The following is a 5,676-nucleotide window of genomic DNA, read 5'->3' on the forward strand; positions in this document are numbered from 1 at the left end:
TAAGACTCGAAGTTGGTTCGGTGAACCGACTTACTCCGTTACATGTTATATTTTAGCTAACTTGTTGTGCAGGAAAGAAAAGCCCGATGAAAGCTAACTCCGGACAAAAAACATGGTTTTTCGGGTCTGGAGTCGACCCAGATGGACTCTGGAGTCGACTCCAGCCGAATCAGCACGATTCTGAAAGTCAGCGCATCAAGGTCTCTGCCAGATCAGCCTAGAGTCGACCCCAGGAGAACTTCTGAGTCGACTCAGGTCAAAAAGTTATCGCCGCTGCCGCCACCGCGACTGGAGTCGACCCAGAACGGGATCTGAGTCGACTCAGGAGGGATAAGCGACGAAGCTGATAAAGTTTTATCTGCCACATCAGCTGGAGTCAACCCAGATTGTGATCTGAGTCGACCCAGGCCGGCTATATAAGCCCTCCGCGAGCAGCAGCCGAGAAATTCAATTCCAACGCTTCCGAACTCCGTTCCCGCGACTCCCGAGCCTTCCAACTTCGACATCGATGCTGTGTCTACCTCAAGCAACTGTTCTTGACACCGAGACACCGAATTCAAATTCCGAGGAGCGAAAGTTTGGTAACAAAAGATTTATTTTGTACTTTAAGTTATATCATTATTGTAATCGGTTTTGTACTCGAACTTTCGATACACTTGCTGTCGGACAGGGGCAAGTGAGTTAGTGGATTGCCCAACGTAAACGGTCAAGGACCGTGGGCCTTGGAGTAGCAGCGTTGCGCTGTGAACCAAGTAAAAACAAAACGAGTCATTTCTTTTCTGTACTTAGTTTCAATTCTTGCTGCGTTGTTTTTCCGCTTCTGCTTTCGCACTCGAGTTTTCATGAAAAATTGAAAAGCGTGCAAACACGCTATTCACCCCCCCCCCTCTAGCGTGTTTCCGATCCTACAACTAATCCCTAAATATCATGCCAAAACAAGGAAGAAAAAACCAGCTTGCATCACTGGCAAAAAGATAAGTAATCAGAATAAGCTGAATCAAGCTTATAATACTGGTGCCTCATCTGCGACGTATGCGGGCGGCTCAATCAATATGGATGAGCATACGCGTAGATTGGTAATTTCTTTCAACTACTTCAATTTAAATTTATTTCATATTTTTGTTTATATATCTAACAATATTTTTTTAGGCTAAGGAAATAGGCCGAGATCCTGATTTCATCGATACTTTTACTCGCGCGTTCCAGAAAAAAGACAAGAGTTGGAGCGGAGACCGAGCAAAAGCCATGAAGGTTTTAATATATTTTTAAATATTTATGTGTTTAATTTCTAAAATATTATAACTTATTGATATATCTTTTGATAATACAGGATAAATTTACTGAGCTTTCTTCAGTTGCTAGCTCTGAGGGATCTGAGTCCTCAGTTGGGAATGAATTGAGTCTGTGGTTGGAGGCGAGTGGGGGATGCAAAGGTGGTGGAAGGATTTTGGGTATGGGTTCTTTGAGCAGAACCCATAGAGTTGCTGGTACCTCTTCTACCACCTCCCCTGCCGTCACATCACAGATACATAGCTTGACAGAGGAGGTCACTCAATTGAAAGGGCTATTACAACAAAGGGACGAGGAAATGATACGAAGAGATAAACAAATGAAACAAAGAGATAACCAAATTAAAAAATTACAAAAACAACAAGAGCGGATTTTGCAACATTTTCAGTTGCAACTTGGTGACGACGACGACGATGACGACGACGACGACAGCGACGATGGTGGTGATCCTTCATGAGTTTTTTTGTGTATGCATTTTTTTAAGCATTATTTTATTTATTTGACATGCATTTTATTACAGCTGCAAGTTAATAATTTATATATTGTTAATAATACTGTTTGTTTTTTGTTAAACAGGTTTTTATAAACAAATCAAAAAAAAAAGGTTAGTCTTTACATATTTAATTTATAGGTTTTAGTTTTAATTTTAAGAATGATACTTTTTCTTTATCTTATTTTTGTATGCAGGCGAAGACAAGATAGTGACGAAGAATCAAGTAGAGTCTCCGGCGGACCACGATGATCTCTTCTATCTTTTCTTCATATATCCTCAGACTTGTTTGTATCAGTACTTTGTATGGATTTTTCGCATTTTGATGCATGTGACTGTTGGTTGGTTGGTTGGTTGGTGGACAGACTTATAGACATGTGTACATGTCTATTGTAGATATTTGTTGGATTGTGATGTGACTGTTGGATGTTATGTGATTGTATATTATGCATGCTATGGATGTTATGGATATTTGAATGTTATGAATATCGATATTTGTATGTGATGGATATTTGTATATGATGGATATTTGGAAGAAATGAATATATGTTTTTGATTCATTTGTATTGTTGTATGTGATTGTTTGATAACAGGTTAAATGTATTTATGAATCGATCCGATTGGATCGATATTATTTGTATATACAGGATAATCACCAAAATAAATTTTGCATTGAAATTTTTTTTTATTTTTGCAACGAAATTTGGCGACGAAAATAGGATTCGTCGCCAATTGGCGACGAAATTAGCAACGAAAATCAGTTCGTCACAAATATATCGTAAGTTACTATTTATCGAATTTTGCAACGAATTCTAGATTCGTTGCCAAATTCGTCGCCAATTTATTCGTCGCCAATTTCGTCGCCAATTGGCAACGAATTGGCGTTGTTTCGTCGCCAAATTCGTCGCCAATTGGCGACGAATTCGTCGCCAATTGGCGACGAATTCGTCGCCAATTGGCGACGAATTTGGCAACGAATATTTATTTTCGTCGCAAATATTTGCGACAAATGTAGATTTTTCGACGCAGATTTTTGGCGACGACTTGATTGCGACTAATTTTTTTCGTTGCAAAATTCGTCGCCAATATTTTTGCAACGAATTTTTAAAAAAAAAAATTCGTCCCAGAATTCATCGCAGAATGCTGATTTTTTTGTAGTGTCTACTCTAGTTACTATGTTTATGACTTCAAATTTCATGTGGCACAGCGTGATTCACACACACTAATCTATAATTCAAGTGTTTGTATAAACGAATCTATCAATAACACTAATACTGAATTTGATTACTATGGTAGACTTAACGACATCATTGAGGTTGAATATCTTATTTTACCCATAAAAAAGTATGTATTATTCAAAAATTTATGATATGATCTGACTCTAAGAACAGGCACTAGAATACATGCAAACTACAATTTAGTTGAGGTTTGTGTAAATAAAAGATTCAACAAGTTTGAACCCTTCATTTTCGCAATACAAGCTGGTTAAGTTTTCTATCTTAAATACCCGATGAAGAGAAGAAGATCTAATGAATGGTTAGCAATTTGTCGAATGGAGTCTCGCTCAACCATAGAAATATCGAACTCCATCATGGCCCCAACCATGATGTATTTCAAAATGAGAAAGTGGAGATACATTTAGTTGATTCACAAATTCAATCCACATCTCAATTACTTATAGATGTAAATGTCACTTACGATGAAATAGATGATGGAGAGATGTCCAACAATGAGGAGCTTGATATACTAATAGAGTCTAGTGATGAAGACTTAAAAATTATTAATGTTAATGCTTCAGATTGTAATAATGATTAAATTTTAGAATATGCTTGCTTTTTATAGGTAAATCTCACTAGGTCTACCATGTAAGACGTTATTGTTCTGATTTGATTATTATTTGGCATGTGTATATGTTATAATATTATTTTGTAGATCTTGTATCATGTTAGATATTGTAGCAGGTGACCAGATTATTTTGAGGATTGTTGGGGAACGGTAAGTGATGTGGCGGAAATTTGTTATCTCCACGTGTCATACGGAATAAAGTCATAAAGCCGGTTCATCTTTAAGATTAGAAAATATTTCAGAATATTTCTTAAACGGATATTAACAACTCTATAAAAGGTGGCCCAAATCCATGGGCACAGGTATGCACACATCAGCCCTAATTTTCCTAAGTCATTAAACTCCTTCCTTACACAAATCCTAACTTAAGCGTTGGAGTGACTTATCGGGATCCACCCCGACACCATTCTAACTCTCTTTTTGAGTACTTTTAGGTCTCTTCATCTCTTCGGGTGACTATCTTCGAGGAGCATATACATCAACAGTTCGTTGGGCAGTGGCTTAATCATCCACGGTGTATTGGCCGAAATAAATTGGCATTGTCTGTGGAAAAACTAAGTCGAGATGCTATGATGGTTAACACCAGAAAAACTAATGACAATCACAACTTTGTTGGAGAGAAAAGCTACGACGAGGTTCCCCCTCCTCTTGAGCTCTTTATATCCCCCTTGTCTCGGACTAACGATGGTCATCACCAATTGCCCTTCTCTAGGCCCCAAATTCTCCTAACTCATGCTGAGTAGTCCCTTAACAACTTCCCCACTTGATGTGTCTTGAGCCTAACTATAGAGTCGATCTTGCTATTTACACTAAGTTTGAAAACAGAGCTGGCTAGCCAAAAGGTATTTTATTTCTCAACAAGACTCCCTAGGAGTGTTATAAAATTACACAAATATTATCACTCACTCTCCCTTTTGCCTCCGACGCAGACCACACCTCAGTCTCAGCATAAGCCTAATCCTTGACCTTGTTTGGGCCTCCAAAACAATCTCAATCTCAGACCTACCTTAGTTTTAGAGCCACCTCTGTCCCGAGTCTCATCTCGGACAACCTCGGTCATCTCTGTCTCGAGTCTCGTCTTAGACAGCCTTGGCCGTCTTTGTCCCGAGTCTCATCTCTTCTCTGAGTCTCCTCTCGGCCGTCTCGATCTCGAGTCTCATCTCGATCGTCTCGGTCCTTAGCCTTGTCTCAATTATTTCGATCTTGAGTTTCATCTTGGCCGCCTCCATCCCAAGCCTTATCTTGGTTAGTCTGATCCCAAGTCTCATCTCGATCATCTTTGTCCCGAGTCTCATCTTGATCAGCCTTGTCTCGAGTTTCATCTCGGCCACCTCTGTTCTGAGTCTCGTTTAGACCGTCTCGATCTCGAGCCTCGTCTTGGCAATCTCGATCTCGAGCCTTGACTTGACCGCTTCTGTCTTGAGCCTCATCTCGGCCAGCCTAGTCTTGAATCTCATTTCGATCATCTCAGTCCCGAGCCTCATCTCGGCTATCTCGGTCTCGAGTATCATCTCGGCCACCTCTATCTTAAGCCTCGTCTCAGCCAGCTTGGTCCCGAGTCTCATCTCAACCATCTCTATTTTGAGTCTCGTCTCAACTATCCTGGTCCCGAGTTTTATCTCATTCAGCCTTGTCCCAAGTCTCATCTCGATCAACCTCATCCCAAGTCTCGTCTTGACTATCTTGGTTCTAAGTTCTTGTCTCGGCCATCTGTGTCCCGAATCTTGCTCGGTAATCTTGATCTTGAGTCTCATCTCGATCGCCTCTATCCTGAGCCTTATCTCGACCAACCTAGTCCCGAGTCTCGTCTTAACCATCTCTGTCTCGAGTCTCATCTCGACCAGCCTCATCCTGAGTCTTGTCTCGGCCAGCCTCATCCTGAGTCTCATCTCGGCCAGCCTTGTCCCAAGTCTTGTCTCAACCAGGCTCATCTTGAATCTCGTCTTGGCCATCTCGGTCTCGATCTCAGTATCATCTCGATAGGCCATCTCTAAGCCTCGTCTACCTGGTCCCGAGTCTCATCTTAGTCATCTCTGTCTTTAGTCTTATCT

This window comes from Curcuma longa, chromosome 7, assembly GCF_044706935.1.
Source record: "Curcuma longa cultivar G26 ecotype Majalengka, Jawa Barat chromosome 7, ITB_CL_G26_1.1, whole genome shotgun sequence".
NCBI classification, from domain to species: Eukaryota; Viridiplantae; Streptophyta; class Magnoliopsida; order Zingiberales; family Zingiberaceae; genus Curcuma; species Curcuma longa.